This window comes from Protopterus annectens, chromosome 14.part0 (assembly GCF_019279795.1).
Source record: "Protopterus annectens isolate FY-2018-M chromosome 14.part0, PAN1.0, whole genome shotgun sequence".
Taxonomy (NCBI): domain Eukaryota; kingdom Metazoa; phylum Chordata; order Ceratodontiformes; family Protopteridae; genus Protopterus; species Protopterus annectens.
The window spans coordinates 450884792-450904037 of NC_056748.1; the positions used below are offsets into that span (position 1 = coordinate 450884792).

The window sequence follows — 19246 nt, forward strand, 5'->3', positions numbered from 1 at the left end:
CTTAAATAAAATCAAGAACTCTTAGATCTGTAGGCCTGTGACATTCGTTGGACTTTCTTATATAAAGTAAAAGTAACATTGTACTGCTTCTTGCAACACTTTTTCAACAGATTAATTAAAAAGATTATTATGTATGAGAAAAGTGAACAGAACTGTATACTGCATACATAAAAGTGGGATATTTTGGACCCAAATAGTATCAGACTTGTCAGCTTAACTTGGATACAGGGCAGTTTAAGAAAATAAACAGAAATGAAAATGCCATTACCAATAATTTTAAATGAAAGTCCAGATACTGAAAAGATTTAACAATAGTGAAATAAACAGATAGATAGATAGATAGATAGATAGATAGATAGATAGATAGATAAATAGACAGACAGATAGATGTATTGATTGACAGACTGATCGATTGGATTGATAATTCAACGTAAAACTCAACTTAACACTGACAACTCTCATACCTCTCAAATGTACAGATTTTTGCAGAATGTCCAGATTATTGCATCATATTTTTGGTCTGCTTTTTTTCATAAAATTATGTTTTTTCTGGCAAATTAGTAGCAGATCATTAATTATTAAAGTTAGGAAACAATGACAGACATTTCAGTTTCAGACTTCATACCCTTCAGAACATTAATGCTAATGCAAAACCTGTTATTCTAGCAACTTTCTAAGTTTGTAAGAGCAATATTTAAAAAACTGTCCCTATTTTTGAGCCTTTGTCCTACTTTTACTTATGGCTTTGTCCAGATTTCTTTCTCTAAGGGTTGAGAGGTATGATAGCTCTGCTTTCATGATCCCCGTTTCTAATTAATTGTTTCTTCCTCGAAGATAACATACTATTAAGGCAAGATTGTATTTTTGTTGGATTACTGCTGTTACTTCTGTGTGAAATGATTTTCATGTTAGGATGTTAAACAGACACAGCTCAGAAATGACAGTATCTGAGATGAGAGTTAGTCAAGCATATGACAGCAGTTAAACATACATTGAAAAGTAGCAGAAAAGGCATCCATGGATCTGTTACTGGAAGGATTTGGTGATCTTGCTCTCTCACGATCAGTATGGTTTCATGAATAACTGTTGTTGAAGATCATACTCTGTCAATTCACAAACCATACATGGATCTAGTAAATGCAGTTGTCATCAACCTAATTAAAGATACAAACAAAATTACATATGCAAACATGTTAAAAAATAAATAGTCCTGAAATACTTTCTGTCATGCAAAATCTCTCTTCAGCCCCCTTTTAATCAGCATTTTTTCTACACAATTACCTAGTCTGTGCTATTGGTCAGTTTTTAACTGCTTTCATAAATGAAGATGGCTCCTTCACACAAGGCAGTCTCATTACTCTGTTGTGCGTTGCATAAATGATAACAGATATATGGAATACAGAGCTAGGCTTAATTGTGATTTACCTGCATACATGTAGGCTTGTGTACACAACCACTTTACACATATCCATCCTCCACATGCTTTGATGTTGTTGGTCTTTCATTTTTTCCCGGTTAGGGGTCGCCACAGCGGAACTCTGGTCTACTAATGATTGGCATTTTCACAAATGCCAAGGTGCCAACTCGACGTTCAACCTTCAACGAAGGCACGCCCATTTACGCATGTCTTTCAAACACCCACCCAACTGCAGGGAGGACATGCAGACTCCACACAGAAGGCACTCCCCACACTCCAGCCAAGAATCGAACGGGAGAACCTCTTGCTGTGAGGCAACAACGCTACCGCTGCACCACCATAGCTTTAATCAACCAAGTATTTACATAGTCAAAAGACTTCCTCAAACCCGTATGACAAGCTGTATGATTTCTGAAGATTAACAATGCAGTAATTATGCAGACATGTGTAAGCTAAATGAGCACCATATTTAACCCCAAAATGTAATCAAAGAACAAAAAAACAAGAATTAAAAAATATAGATATTTCCATAGTGTTCTGTTTTATATATGCATAAAACCACACATTCCAGGTCATCACTGAAACAATCAATAATTCTAAATTGCATTTAAATGATTCAAGCTTATTCAGTTTACTTTGGAGTTGTAATGAATACTGCAGTGCACAATTTCCCAAAGTTTCTTCCATGTATAATGTCACATGACTGCGTATTGCTTGAGGCTACTTTTTCACCAGCTCCACTGTGCATGCATGTGTGCGCACAAGTGTGTGTGTGTGTGTGTCTGTGTGTGTGTGTGTTTGTGTGTGTGTGTGTGTGTGTGTGTGTGTGTGTGTGTGTGTGTGTGTGTGTGTGTATATGTGCCTTGTTCCTCATGCAGTTGATAACTACAAATGGTACTGCATCCTCAAAGGGTCCTGATGAGACATAACATCACAGCAAGGTTGTAGATTTCATCATACTAGTAATGTTGAGGTAGTTTAACCAGTTCCTATTTCCAGTAAATTTCTCAGTCAGAACTGAAAGACTCGGGATTTAATAATTTGCCAGTGATCATTTTCAAAAAGTATTTTCAGTTTTCAATCGAATCCCTAACAAAGAGCATCTGAATTTGCAAAACAATAAATGTCTGACTTTGATAAACTCCTGACATCTGAATGTGTAAAAGTGTACATATCTGACTTTGATAAGTCTCCAAAACCCTGCAATATACACTTATAACTGATGTGAAAATGCAGCTGCATGTTACTATAAAAACACTATGGGCCAGATTCAGGAAGCCTCCGTGTAAGAGTTATAACTCTTACACGGAGGCTGCAGTGAAACTGTGTGATGTCAGCATGTCATGCATATGCATGAGGTGCATGAGGCATGCTGAATCACACTAGTAACTCTTACACGGTCCGTGTAAGAGAGTAGGGGGCGTGTCAGTAGGCTAAGCCCTGCAAGCAGACACGCCCGAAGACTAGAATGGCTGAAAGTAAACAGCCACGAGAGGCCATGGAAATGTGCATAAACACACTACACAACACATGCCCCGATAGACCATCACTGTATAAAGTGAAGAGATGTAATAAAATTAAATTAAAACCTTTTTTTTTTTTAAACCCGTAAATGTTTGCTACTGTGTGCGCCTAGCGCTGGGTGTGCTACTAGTGCAATCACAGTTAGCAATCAGTGGAAAAGGATATAAGAACTAAATATGCAAAGTAAGCCAAGAAGTAATAGCTTAGCGGTAGAGTTGCGGCCCTAAGGGCAGGCAGCGTTCGACCCCCCACAATGACCTTTCTTTTTTTTTTGTAAATAAGCACTAAAAGCCCCTGACAGTATTGTACACATGTAAATGTATTCCCTTTGTAAAATGGAATGAAATGGAGCATATATTCTGAAGTAACACAATAACAAAATAGTCAGAAATGTACTGATAGCTAAGCTGCTGTGAGACGGAGTGCCCGTAGCTGAGTAGTGTTTAAAAGCTGCAAACTGCGTGCCTGTTGCTAGGCATCGGTTTAACAGAGTGAAACTGTTTGCAACTAGCTGTGCTTAGCTGAACATGTGTGTCACTAGCCAATTAAGGTTTACCCCAGCGCACACCGCTTATGCCGGCGCTCCCACAAGCTAACTGCCAGTGCAAGCATGTTAGCTCAGCAAACAAGCGCAGACCTGGTTTTAAGTGCTTAAAAGTGCTTTTGGCATGTTTGATTGACAGGTCTCAACTCATTTCTGTCAGGAAAATCAAAAATCAGTTGCCAGATTCGAACCCAGGATACCATACACTAGAGTCAAGGTACTAAACCACTAAGCCATGACAGCAATACCTAGAAATGCAGAAATAGCATATATATGGGATAAAATCCAGAATGGAGCATGATAAAGCATTTTCAGTGAAGTAGATACAATTCCAAAACGGCCAATCAGAGAAATGTGCGGGAAAATCGGCCTATATACGCCCCATAGGTGGAATACACAGCAGAAACGATTCTAGATCAGAGCTGCAGTCAGAATGAGTGGAGTAGGTGAGGGACGTTGCTTTCGAGCACAGCATTGGGGCGTTGAGGAGTCCAGATACATGGTCTGGCTCCTTGTCCATCATCACGAGGCCCAACTCATGCAGGGCCAGGTCTCATGGGGAGCATATAGGGTAGAGGCATGGGACCAGTTGGCTCGTGATCTGACCAGTGCTACTGGCATTCCACGCACTGGTGAGCAGGTCTGTCACCACCATGTGGACTTGAAACGACGCAAGCAAGACCAGTTGTCCGAATGGATCCAGGAGGCCCGGGATATGCCCAACGCCCCACTACTGAGTAAGTTACATTTTACTTATGTATGTAAGGATTTCAACTAGCTGATACCATGGAGATGTGTAGTCCAATATTACTTCTTTTGTATTACAGCTGCAGGTGTCCGCTCTATGAATCGCGAGATGCATGCCCGTAGGCTGGTGCGGATGCGCCACCGTGCAGGTTAGTAACCCCACCCAGTACTTGTAAATAAATATTATACTGTAGCATGTATCAGAACACTGCAGTGTATTGATTAAAAGTAATATAATGTGCAAGCAAGATTTGAAAGTCTGCAGGTATGGCTGCAACAAGTTCATCAGTATGCAAGTGTAACTGGAAATATAATTGATAGAATTAAACAGTGCTGTAATACAGATGTCCCACCATTAATTAAATATAGTGTAACCTGCAGTAGTCTCAAGAGTACAGCTTCAGAATCTGAGGTAGTCACATGTGAGATATATCCCTGTTGAAATGCTGAATCATGACAGAAGTGAGGCTGTTGGAAAGTGTTTGAATCACCACTAGTCTAACATGTGAACAAAGCCTAGAAGTAGCAACCTGAACTGTGAATTTGCAGGAAGTGTGAGACTGACAGAAAGGGTCATGTATGAATAAATAAAGTAGTAATAACCCCGGAATATATTAGCCCCAGTGTGTTTCTACAGAACTAAATGCATGTGGGAAGTACAACTTAATATACCAAACTGATTTCAGTGTGTCAGAATCTGGAATGTCTAGCCAAATGCTGTATATGGTGATCACAGTAAACAATTTGCAGATAGAATGAATGATTATCTGACAGACTAAACAGTCATAGTTGTCCCCTGTCCTGTCATCAAAGTGTAGCAGGATGATGTATCTGATCAAATTCAAAATAAGTAGGATAGTGATGTATTTGTAACAGGTGTAGCTTGACAGTCAAATAAAATTTATTTTGAAACATCAGCCTCAGCTTAATTGTGTACCTATTATAAATGTAAATCAATGTGTAACATATGAATGTGTCATCACTTTCTATCTCCGCCCAACCCTATAATTCCATATAACAACACCCACTAAATAATGGTATGTGAACATTTCATTAATCATGGACATTTGTCCGTTTCAAAAATATATGCATGTCTGTTCGTGCATGTGCCCTGTTCATACCTGCAAATCTGATGGCCTGTTGCCATTAATCAACCCTGCATGTTGTTTGACTGTGTATTTCTGTTCAAATAATGCATGTGATATTGATATGCCCCTTGTTCAATGGTGTTAATATCTGGGTGTTTGTTTGATGGGAATACCAATGCATGCTGTTACAACTAATCTGAATGGAATACAATGCCACTAACCCAAACTAACATAACTACTCACAAACCTAGAACGCTTGGGAAGGCAGGTCCCAGCGGACCCACCTCTCCCACCTCAGCTGGTGACTGCACCTGGCACTAGTGCCCAGGCGGACCCTCCGGTGGCCCTGTGCCACCTTCGGGTGGAAGCGCTGCAGGGGATGGGGCCCGTCCCCTCTGCAAGTGTGGCCGGAGGGGTTCGCCCACTCACCCTCCGGTGTCCGGTCTGTGGTGCGAGGGAGATCCAAGACACTGTTCTTGGGCCCCTCGCCAGCTTGAGGCTCGTGTGGCACAGCTAATGGCCCCGCCATTGCCCGCCACACAGCCCCCAGCACAGCCCCGTCCTGGGCTGTGAAGGAACAGTGGCAACTGCCTATGGGTGGGGATATCAGTTCCACTGTTGCCATCTGTGGGCTCATGCATCTTGGAAATCCCAACCTCCGTCCCGTCAATTATGTAACCCCCACGTGTGTCATACACCGCCCTGTATGCGTCTTGTCTGTCTTGTCTGTTAACCTACCCAACCTACCTCCCCAGCTATACCGACTTCCTTCACCTGACATACCACTCTCACCTGAAAAAAAAAAAAGGGCACTCTGTACCCACAAAAGATTACGCCCCATACATAGCTGTCCATGTCGCACACATGTCTGCTTGACATTGAAACAGTTAATTACAACTGGCTCTACAACAACTATTAATGTTGTCCTGACACCTCTCTCAGGGGTGAAAGGTTTCTAATGTCTCACCAAAATACATGGAAATGCACAGCTGTTGCTGCCAAAGACATGGGCATCTATGGGCCTTACCTACATCCCTCCTGCAAATCCCACGCTTGTTTCCCTACTGTCTTACCCTCTTTGTGACCCCTTTTCACCACTTTCCTGTCACCCCTTTTTTTTCTTTCAAAGAAATTAGCGCTGGTGTGCGCTTGTGTTAGCGGAGCTCACCGCCAGTGCAAGCATCGTGAGCTCAGCAAGCACGAAAGCAGACCTGGTTTAAAGTGCTTAAAAGTGCCTTTATGGCACTTTGATTGACAGGTCCTGTACTCAGTTTGAAAGTTTGCTAAGAAAAATAAATCCCCACTGTCAGTCTCGAACCCAGGACCTTGGTAACATTAGTCTGTATGACCTACCACTAAGCCATGCCTGCTTTACAAGAACACACTGCTAAAATAAATATAACATGTAATAGTAGGAATCAGTATAAAGGCAATATAGGAGATGTACTATCTAAAGTATGTCAGGTAGAGTTTTAATGGCCAAATTACTGGATTCCCATACTAGTTCAATGTGAACAGAAATAGCCCTGCTACCTGTTAGCTTGTACATAATAATGTAAGGTAATGTACATATGTGAAGGTATGTATATCTACACATACATATATATAAATATATATTAATACATATGAAATATAGTCGTAGGTCTCAGTAGCCATACACACTCACTACAGGAAACAGTGAACATAATTGCAGCAACCTGAATCTGCAACACAGCCTGACCCCTGTGTGACCTACTTACCCTTCTAACTGCTTAAAGGTGGCCTCAGCACTTTGATTGACAAGTCCTGTACTCAGTTTGAAAGTTTGCAAAGTAAAAAAAATCCCCACTGTCAGTCTCGAACCCAGGACCTTGGTAACATTAGTCTGTATGACCTACCACTAAGCCATGCGTGCTTCATAAGAACACAGTGCTAAAATAAATATAACATGTAATAGTAGGAATCAGTATAAAGGCAATATAGGAGATGTACTATCCAAAGCATGTCAGGTAGAGTTTTAATGGCCAAATTACTGGATTCCCATACTAGTTCAGTGTGAACAGAAACAGCCCTGCTACCTGTTAGCTTGTACATAATAATGTAAGGTAATGTACATATGTGAAGGTATGTATATCTACACATACATATATATAAATATATATTAATACATATGAAATATAGTTGTAGGTCTCAGTAGCCATACACACTCACTACAGGAAACAGTGAAGATATATGCAGCAACCAGAATCTGCAACACAGCCTGGCTCCTGTGAGACCTACTAAGCCCTTTAACTGCTTAAAGGTGCCTCCAGCACTTTGATTGATAGGCCCTATACTCAACTCAAAAGCAGAATATGAGCATACTAGTAGGCCCAACCACAAGACCATTGTAACACTAGTCTGTATGACCTACCACTAAGCCATGACTCTCATACAGGAATATAGTGCTAAATAAGTGGAACACGTAATAGTAGGAATGAAGATAAAGGCAATATAGTATGTCTACTACCCAAAGCATGTCATGCAGACTTTTATAGTCCCAATTACTGGGTTCCCATACTAGTGTAGTGTTAACAGAAACAGCCCTGCTAATTGTTAGCTTGTACCCAATAATGTCAACTAATGTACATATATGAAAGTATGTATATGTACACAGATATATATATATATATATATATATTTATATAGCAATACATATGACATATAGTTGTAGGTGTCAGTATGCATACACACTCACTATAGGGAACAGGCAAGATAAATGCAGCAGCCTGAATCTACAACACAGCATGAAGCATGGTAGATGTACTAACCTTCACACTCACAAAACACTGTCAACAGCATACCAGCATGGTCCACGCCCTACAATCTGAAAGGGCAACGCCTATCTCACATACCCTTTTATAGCAGTGTCCTGAAATCACAGTGAGACATGTAATCAGTACACACCCAGCTGCATGCAATTAGCAAATGCTGCCTTACAATTGGTGCAGAGGCCATCACATGGACCTATGCAGATACCTACAAAAGCAATGAGTACCCACACTACACTCATGCAATACATTCATTGCACAAAACCGACAGAGAAAGAGAGAGAGAGACAGAGAGAGAACAAAACAGAAATAAAGACAGCCAGCAGCAAAACCAGCAGCAGCAGCAGCAGCAAACTTCAAGCAGCACCAGTGACACACCAACAGCTGCCACAAACACAGGTAATGCAAAGTAGCAGGTTAATCCTGTGTATACTGTGACACCTCCAAATGTATCATAGTTCACTATCTATAGGTATGTCCATGAGATAGGTTGTGTGTACATAGTCATGAAATATAAACATATGTAATATTGTTGTACATGTGGGCCATAACTAACACTTCCATAGCTTAGAACACAAGGCCAGTTGTGCATATGATGCAGTAGTTCCCAGGGTCAGTAGAGGTTCCTCCTCATTGGTGTGGGACCACTGTGTATGTATGGCACTGTTCAGGTACATATCCTGTAGTATGGCCAGGGATTAATATCAGTCTGTCATGTGGTGCTATGTCCTCCAGGGGTGAATGTAGCACACATCCAGGGATACCATTTCGTAACAGTGATGATATGTGTTCTGCAATGATGAGGGTGGCTCTCACCTGGACATGTGAGAGGATAGGGAGGTTACAGTCATCTGGGATAACTAATAACACGTGTGTAGGACAATGGGGGTACCTGCACCTAAACTGTCTGCAACAATGTTGGCAATATCTGTGCATTTGGTGAAGGTGAAGGATCTTAACACTGCAGACAACAGATGCCTTCCGTCATGTGAATCTGCCCTGTGCTGCAGTAGCCTCCTACTATTGTTATACAATATGCCTGTATCTGTAGTCCACTGGACAGGATTAATAAGTGGTGTGCAGTTGTTCTGGGTTAGATAACTGTGTGCACAGTACATGCAGTATGTGGGATGTCTGTGGTAAGCATATGCAAAGGTGCTGGCGGTGTGTGTTGTGGCTTCCACTGGCCCAGTGGGCTGCATGGATAGCATCACTGTCATAACTACTGAATAACTGTGTAATAACATGCATACATAGCAAGGTAGTGTACTGTGCTTGTGGTGTTTTCAGATATGTATATCCAGGCTGAGTAATGTGTGTCCACATCACAGGGTTGGATGGCAGCACACATCCAGTATGTATGGATGAACACCCAGAATGTGTCAGACGTGTCACCTGTGCAGAAGTATCTGGCCATTACCTGTGCATCCCCCACAACACACACACATGCAACATATGGCAGATGTACTATAGCAGTACACACATGTTCATAGGTTCATACTAGGCTATCTGCCCGAGGGCATTTACAAGCCTAGCCCATCGTTTTGTGGCTTACGCCACCCCTTTAGTATGGGGAACCATACCCATTATTTTGCTGTGCCTCTGTCGAGCAGTGACACTGAGGTAATCCCTGGGGTATATCTGCGATCTCCCATCCATTGGTCAAGATTTCTCTTGAACAAGGCCAGCGAGGTGCTCTGCCTCACATATACCGTGATTTTGTTCCACAGCATAGGGAGTCTTTGGGTGATGAATCTATCCCTCCAGCATGTCCTATTAATAGCCGTGTCGAGGTTTAAGTCTCCCGCCCTTGTGGCTCTGATGGATCTAGGTTTTTTAGGTGAAGCATATTCATCAAATCTGGGTTTGACATGGCCTTGTATGTTGGGCAAAGGTCACCTCTGAGCAAGCGGTGTTTACTGAATAGAACATACATGGACATGCTGGAGGGGCAGATTCCTAACTGAGAGGCTCCCTTTACTCTGTAATGAGCTCGAACAGTTGAGAATGAACAGTTCATAGGTTCATACTAGGCTATTTGCCCTAGGGCATTGGTAAGCCTAGTAGAATGTGTTTGTCTTTTGCCACCCAATCACAAGTTATGCTGCTATGCCCTTGTCCGACTTTAGTATACTTTGCCTCTGTCTAACAGTGACATAGAAGTGATACCTGGGGTACAACTATGATCTCCATCCACTCATCCAGATTCCTATGGAAGAGAGTCAATGAGGGACTCTGCCTAACCAGTAGTGTGAGCTCATTACAGAGTGAAGGGAGCCTCTCGGTTAGGAATATGCCCTCCAGCATGTCCATGTATGTCAGTGCTGAGGTCCAGCTCTCCTGAGCATGTGGCTGTATGGGACTCTGATTGCCTGAGGTGCATCACGTTCATTACTGCTAGGTAGGACATGGCTGTATATGGCATGCACAGATTGCCTCTGAACAGGCAGTATGCCACTGAGTCCATCTGGATTCACTTTACCTGGGCAGCATATGACATCTGTGTGAGCCATTGCATCCCCTTGATGATGTACTGTTGTCCTGTACCAGTTGCTGTAGGTGTCTGGTTAGGTACATCCCAAAAGGTGCATTGTACGCAATTATAGGCCTGATGACGGATGAGTACAGAGGCACAATGACCTCCCCTGCCATACATGTGAATCAGTCATGATTAGCTGGGCTATATAACATGTCTGTCAATCCACGTTGGCCATGTGGTAGACAAATGACAGACCACTACCATGTTTCTTCCCCAGGTCCCCAACTACGTCTTCTGTACTCAATGGCCTAACACCTATGTTGTACTGTGCCACCAATGTGGAGGCGTGGGAATCTGCATTGAATACTGATACTCCCTCCCTTGTTCAAGTGTTGTGGCCGACAAGAATGGTAACAGCTATAACGTGGTAGTACTGGTGTGCTCCTGTGAAACCTGAAACAGGTTCATGTTACTGCACAGATATCGATGTCCAGAATGCTAGGTAGGGTTTTGGGTGCGTGCATCCTTGGGTCTAGACGTCCAGTGTTGAGTAGCATCACACTTACTTCCTCATCCTTTGTGATACAAATGGATGTGGGTTTGCCTTATGAGCCTTGCCTAATACAGGCACTATGGGTGTAGCAGGAGGCTCCGCCAAATGTCAATAGGACTGTGGTGACAGGTGCAAGCTGTCCCTAGCAAAGCATACCACCCCAAGATGGCAGGCATTGGCACACCTGTGAATGACACCAGTATGTCAGTCAATTGTTGGAAGGGATCATCGTGCCTTGATATTGTGGCATTGTTCTAGGTGAGGGTAGGATGCTACTCAAGGTCAGGGTCAAACTGTCTCAGGCTACGTGCTCAGAGAGCTCTGTAATGTCTCATGTCATGTAGTCCAGGGAGGAATGTGTCAGGCCATTCACAGCAGCATGGACATTGACTGAGTCATACCTGTACCTGCCTTGGGGTTACCTGACTGTTTGTGTTATGTGGCAGTTCATAGTGCCTGACAGGCTGCACACCGTGACCCTCACCTCGTTAAGCCTGGTGAACGTGATGTGAGTGTGCCTGATGATAGAGGCACCTAGTACAGGTGTATGAGGTGTGTTGTTAACTGTTAATGGCTGTGAGTGTTCAGCACATTGGCTTTGTGTGATATGTGTTGCACATGTTCGTTTATGTGGTAGTGGTTGCCTGGATGTCTGCTTAGGAGGTCTCTGCTGCATAGGCAGAGCTGTGGTCTGAGCCTACAAGTATGATCATGTGTGATCATGTGTTAGGTCTGCTGTTGTGGTAGGTCTACGTGAGACTGGAAGTGTAGTGAGTGATCCCCTTTGCCACGTGACTGGTTATGGCGGTATTGAGTAGACAGAGCCTAGCCTCCAGTCTGGTATATGGTTGCATCACTCACATGAGTTTGAATTTGTTGTTAGGAGGAGGGGGTTGTCTGTGTACATGCATCTGTTCTAACATTGTCTCTAGAGTACCACACTCACCAGCTGGACTGAGGAGGGAACTGACAACTGACCTCTGGACATGCTAGAATACTATTGTGAACTCTGTAATCACTAATGATTGAAAACAAGGTCCAGTGGGGAGTGAGGGTGTACTGACATTACCTACAACTGCTGACTGATATAAAAGCGTCAGTGAGCAAATGCCAGGTAACCTAAGTGCAATGTGTCACAATGAAGTAAATGCAACAATGACAAGCAGTCACTTGCTGTCATGTGTAACATGGAAGTACGTACAGTAAGCAATGCAGATAACAGTAGTGAGTCACAGATGTGTTGCAAAGATGTGTACTATGTGGAAGTAGCATACCAGTGAAATAACAAGCTAACAGATAACAAGCATATAAACAAAGGTAGATGCAGGAGGCCTGGATGTAGTGTTTGCTACAACAAACAAGGTGTAGCAATGTCAGTAAGATACAGCTCAGATATGCAGGCACTATAAACCTGAAAACAGATGTCCCCAGCTATGAATGGCAGAGTACAGCCTATTGTCACACATGAGTGCAGACCACAAACCTCATTAATGTTAAATAACTGGCCTGAAGGCCAACTGCCCATACCAGAAGTAATACACTTGTACACTGGGCCCACAATCAGCAGTTCCCAACTTCAATGGATGAAAGATATGTGTCCTGCCACCACAGTGCTTGCCACCAACCTCCCTAATGTAAAACAACTGGTCTGAAGGCCAAGTACTTAGTACAAATGACATAGAATGATAGCTACACTGTAATCAGGTTTTAACCAATCAGTAATAAGTAGAAGTTAACACTACCTGTATAGAATGTGTACCATGTATTGTTGAGATACTATGCTGATAACCTGTTTGTGTACCTTTCCAGATAGACATGGCACCTAAACGGAATCCTGCCTACTCTGCTGCAGAGGATGACGTGATCCACCAGAGCCTGGTGCGTGACTATGCCATCCTGTTCTCACGCACCACCCAGAATCAGCAGGAGAGGTCTGCACTGTGGCAAAACCTTGTTAGCAGGATAAATGATGTTGGCATGCATGATAGGACATATGAGCAGGTGAGACATCACTGCAGTGATTTGATAAGAAATGTCCGCCAGCGTGCTGCAGATACCCGCAGGCAACAGGCTGCCACAGGTGGGGGGGGGTGGCCACACATCCCCCCTCACCAGACAGGAGGGGCTACTGCTAAGTGTTGTGGATCCAGCCCCAGAACAACAGCAACCATCATGCATCCTGATGGAGGTTGGATCCACACAGCAGCAAGACAGCGAGCGTGCAGGTAAGATGCCATATTCATTTATTGTTATTACTTTTACATTTGTTGACCCAGATAGTCTAGCTGGATATAAGTTCATTTTCAGTAGAGGCCTGTGGAGAAAAGCTCCACACATAACGTAATAAAGGCAGACAGACAAGTTGTCATTACAGACAGCCAACATAATAGAATTGTACACCAGCCTGTTAATTAAATCAACATACATGTAAGGAAGTCAAACAGTTTAGAGTCATACACAATGTACCATTGGTTTCAAAGCAATCCTACCTAAAGCATAATGGTTATGCAATAAGGCAAAAGCCATATACATAATAGTTAGGGCTCAGAAGGGTAGAGAAGTAGAAGGAGTATGACAGATACAATGATATGGAAGAGGCAGGAGTCAAGAAGGGAAGTGAGGAAAAGAAGGAAGACAGTCAAGAGGAGGTGGGAGGGATGGGAGAAGTAGGTCAGAGCATAGAAGGACATCAAGGTGAAAGAAACAGGGTAGAAGCTAGTTTCTATGCACAATGAGGGGTTAAGGGTGAAGAGAGGGTAGGAGAGGGACGTTAGCCTGGACTCCAAGAAGAACAAAGCCAGTGGTTTTGGAAGTACAGTTTGAGTTGACGTTTGAAGAGAGGTAAGGGTGAGATTAGAGTTAACTCCTGGTATGTACATATGACTGTTCTGTACGCTGTTACTTCATGCACGCATAAGGTGTGCATGTGGTATGTATCTGTCATCATGATATATATACAGACATGATGTGCAGCTGATGTGTATAAGGGAACTAGTGTACTACTGTACTGTATCATGTGCAAAATGAATGGCACACATGTGCCCACTGACATTACTCTCTTCACACTTCCAGGTCCCTCCCATGTAGCAATGAGGCAGGCCATACATGCTGGTGAGTCTTTTAAAATTATCTGTAAAACAATTTATAAAACTAGGAAGAGTAGTGTAACTCTGTAGTAGACATGCTGGTGACTGTGTTCACAATAACTGTAATTGACAGGTAGTAAATTGAGTAGTGTAACACGGTACTGATGTGTGTGTTTACTGTGGGTGTGCATGTGTGCAAGTGTGCCTGTGCCCAAGTGTGCATGTGTGTTAGTGTCCATGAGTGCATGTGTCCATTTCTGAATGTGTGCATTAGTATTGAAGTGCATCTCTTTCAAATATGTATTGAGACTGTAATCTGTGTTCCATGTTTTCCTCCCGTAGGTTCTGGTGCTGCTCTGGTGACCTGCAGCAGGGAACCTGAATCTTGTGCCCCAGGTACTGATGATGATGAAATGTCTGTAATGGTGCAGGAAGGTGTGTCTGGGTCCGCCATTGGTCAGCCAATTGACAGTACACAGCTTTCAACCCGTCAATGCGCACAGTCATCCTGCCGTTACATCCTTTGTCACCATTGTCCCTAGGTGATGGACAGTCAGCAGTGGGCATAGATCAGGGTAATGTGGTACCTGTGGTACATGCATCCTCACAAGGCAGCCATGTGCAGAGGCCTCCAATGGTACCACGCAGACAGTCGCCCATGGGTTCTCGTGGGGCATCCGTGGCCGTACTGCCTCTGGCCGACGTGCCCAAGGAGGTATGTCAACCTCCACTATGTTTAGAACTGTCATGCAGGCACAGGCACGTATGGAAAGGTACACCAGACAGGGTCTGAGGGAGCTGAGAGCATGTCGCATAGCCATGACAGATGGCATGCATGATGTTGCGAATGCTATCCGTAACTTCACAGATGTCGTTGACAGACGTTGTGGGGGCATAGAACAGCTGCTCCACAACCAGATGTCCATGGGCCAGGGTGATGATGTGCGTTTGCGACGTCAACGTGGCCGTATGCCAGCAAGAGCACCAACTGGCAGTGGCCGCGGACGACAACGGGCCCACTCGCGCGCCTCAAGTGCCAGCACCAGCCCCAGCAATGCTGGGTCTGTGCTGTCATCCAGACGCCCCAGGAGACCACGTGCATGTGGCTCTGGACAGTCCCAACAGGGAACTGTGTCCAGTCAACACATCCCTGCTTCCGATGACAGTACCCAGTCTGGGTTAGTACCGGATACGGCCCGTAGCACCCCTGCCAGGCACAGGTACCGTGTCCGTGCCCACAGACACTGATCTGGATGACCTGACAGGTGCAGTCTGTGGCTGTCCACAAAACCCTGTACATGGCAGCCATTATGTGGGACTGTGTGCATGCTTGCAAACATGCAGAAACCTGGAAACCTAACACCTAGGGCAAACACATACACACACACACTGCACCAACAACGGTCCACCCTGTACTGCTGCCCCTCACAAACACACATACACACACATGTCAATTGGTGTTACCAGTGGCCGGCTTGGGCATACCTAACCCACACCCTGTGCATATGATGACACTGTGCCACCTCCTGCATACTACAACATCGGTGCAGGTAAAGGTAAACACGTTGCTGATGCACAGGGTGACTACATAGATGTGTATAAGTAGTAACATGTTGGTAACTGTTGACTGTTGCAGTATAAATGTGTGTATATCCCAGCAGTCCTGCTGCAGTAACTGTATGAATGTCCTCAATTGTTATCTGCACCCATACTACTTAACAAAGTGTACCAGCTGCACACCATCACATGCTAACATTGACTATGGCAATGCGCATCTTGTGCTGTTATGTAGATTCAGCTACATGTATCTGTTCTGTCACACATGCATTTATACACACCCTGCTACCCACACACATGCACACACTCACCTGCCATTCCCATTATTTATCACCCTACATGAGTAGCTGTTGATACATGACAGGTACACATTTCAGAAGTGCACTATGTTGTTTACTACTGGCATCCCCTTCTCTACCTGTACTCACAGGGTTCAGGCAACCTCATCAGTTGGAAGATGTAATGTGCATCAGGTACTGTAGTACCCTGATTGCCACAGCAAACATGTTTCCCATACGGAAATGCACACACAGACACATCCCACATCCACACACTTGCCACATTCAGGCTTCAGAACACTATCTAGGTATATTCGGGTACATGTGCGTGTTACAGTAGCATGTAAAACTATACTGAGTACTGGCAGTTAGTTGTCTGTTGTCATGTTGTCTGTATAGAATAAAAGAATTGTATGATTATCCTACTCCGTTTTGTGGACATTACTTGAAGAAGTGTTACCTTACATGTGTTATCAGTACCACCACCTTCTGTTTTGTAGTTTTGTTTGTATAGGGTGCTATCAACATCACTGCTTGTTAAGGGTAATGACCACCCTGCAGTGCATAGCCCCATGTGGCAAAAGCCACATCCCACCCCATCATTGTGCACACACACTAACCCCACCAACAGTAAAACACATACTTTCCATTTGCAAGATTCAAACCCATACCTAACTGTCCAATGACAGTAGAAACAGACACATTAGCAGAGTGTGCTATTTGCAGTAGTTGGAGAAATTCTTACTAATGCTGTACTTAGAGGGTGCTGACATCATCTGTGTGTAGGAGGAGGGATGTGCACCCTGTAGTGTGTTCTCCCAGTTGGCAAAAGGCAGTTAACCCTCCCAGCATAGTGCACACACATAAACCACACATACATTCCCTTTGCAGGATTCAAACCCCTACCTAGCTACGTTATGACACTGAAGAAAGACGCATTAGCAGAGCACGCTATGCAAATTATTTGAGGACTTTACTATAGGTGATATAGTTATACAGTCCTGACATCATCACTGTTTCAAAAGGGGGATCTGCATCCTGTACCATACTGTCACTGTTGCTAATAGGGACATTTCCCACACACACACATCGATGTGTTGGTGGTTTGCATATGTGTGGGATCCAGAACTCCAGTGTGATTAGTATATGGTTTGATTGCAACAATGAGGGATATACTCCCAGTGGTGAGCAGTTTGTACTCATGTTTGTAAAGATCAGCTCTACTATATCTGCCCCTCTTGTGGGAAGGTTGGTTACCTGTTCCATAGCCAAAGAATGTCCGATCAATGGGAACCTTAGAGCTTGGGTATTGTGGCTTGTGTAATGTTCACAGTCTATGTTTGGGTAGCTGGCATCACCCAGTATGATGGTGTTTGCAGAGTAATCTAAACTCTCCTGTGTCAGCATGAAGGCTGTGTGGGAGACCTGAGTTTGAGAGGGTGCTGTAAGAGCTCCTCTGTGTCTCTTTCCATGTGGTCCGTGGAGGTACGGCCCAACAGGTAGCTGACTGTGACCCTCCCTTGCTCTGTCTGGAGGCGGCACGCCTGTCAACAGCTCATGTCAAGCAAGTGCACACCCCTCATAAATGATGTGGAAACCTTCAAAGGCCCAAGGCCTGTTGAAAATATGGACCAGACTGCAGATACCTGTATAGAGTCATTCTGTGGACACATTCAGGAATGCATGGATCATGAAGCCACATATGAAAGCATGACCCAATTCTCCAAAGGCAGATGTCCTGGGTGCCGGACACCAGCCATAAACACACTATACAATAGAAGGATGGCGCCACTACATGATACAACAACCTCCCAAAATGTGAAGGCACCACTGATGAGTATTGGATGACAACTACAGGCACCCATATGATTGTCTAAGGCCATCTTTGAGAGAGGATTCCACAAGCCACTGAGGATAATCACAAGGCTGCCTGTAGTTATGTTAGTAACCTGAGTGGTACTACCCAGATATGCTCAGAGGTAATACAATATGTCACACAAAATATAAAACACACAGACATTGCCATCATCCTAGTGGACAGGTTCAATGCTGCCTTCTCTCCCCACCACACCAAAAGGGAACATATGTCTCGCAGCACAGTGCTTCCCCCCCTGACATCACAGATGCTCAGGTAAGAGATGCCCTTCCCAAAGCAATAAACACTGCATCAATGGGACCAGACAGTGTCCCAGGCTGTGTCCTACATGAACCACAAGAAAAGCTACACCCAGACATAACACCACTGTTCAATCCCAGCCTTAATACACGATATGTGGCCAGAGAGTGGCATACAGCAACAGTGGTCCCTCAACATGCAGGTGGTGCTGTCACGGATCCTGGACACTACTGCCCCATATGTCTGACTAGCTTTGTCTGCAAAGCTATGGCAAGGATCATCATGAACCTCACATATCTAGATATTGTGGACCTACAGACATGTCACCATACACAGTTTGGCTTTGTCAATGGCAAATCCTGCCTATCAAACCTGTTTGCTTTGTTTGAAACAGTCACCAAGGCCACTGTCAAGGGGTAGGAGGTCCACACAGCCTACCTGGACTTGCATAAGCCTTGGATACAATACCCCACTTGTGCATTCTAGGGAAGCTCACCAGTGTACATAATAACCCCTATGTCACTATGGGTATTGCACAGTGGCTCAAGGGCAGAACACACATGGTAGAATTGCTGGAGCCATGTCAGCCTCCAACCTGGTACAAGTGGTGTCCCACAAGGCACAGCCCTAGGAGCTGTCATGTTCATTATATATTTGTCATAGGTACAGGCCATCATGGAAGTACTGTGGCTCAGCAAGTCGCAGGTGACTGCAGACCGAACACCATAATCAACTCAACAGCTAACACACGCATCCTCCAAATGGGACTCTTGCAAACACATGACTTGTGCCACAGCCATGGCCTCAACGTGAATGACAGAAAGAGTATAGTCATCTCCTATGTCAAACACTAAGTGACCACAATGTACCACATGTGTTAATCCAGTAAGTGTAGACCAAGGAATTATGGACCTTTGGGTACGCAGGTTGATAGCATTCTACCATTTGACAACAACATGGACAAAGTGGTTAGGTAAGCATGTTATATGGGCCACATCATCATGGGATCCACATGTAGGCCAGGGGAGGACATTGTGCCCCTTTACTCATCCCTCATCATGCCCATAA

General features: G+C 44.1%; 1 protein-coding gene across 1 annotated transcript in view; it reads left to right on the top strand.

The window, feature by feature from the left end:
* The window catches only part of LOC122788679 (vomeronasal type-2 receptor 26-like), a 161646-nt gene that overhangs the window by 47562 nt on the left and 94838 nt on the right, over positions 1-19246 (top strand). The window lies entirely within an intron of this gene.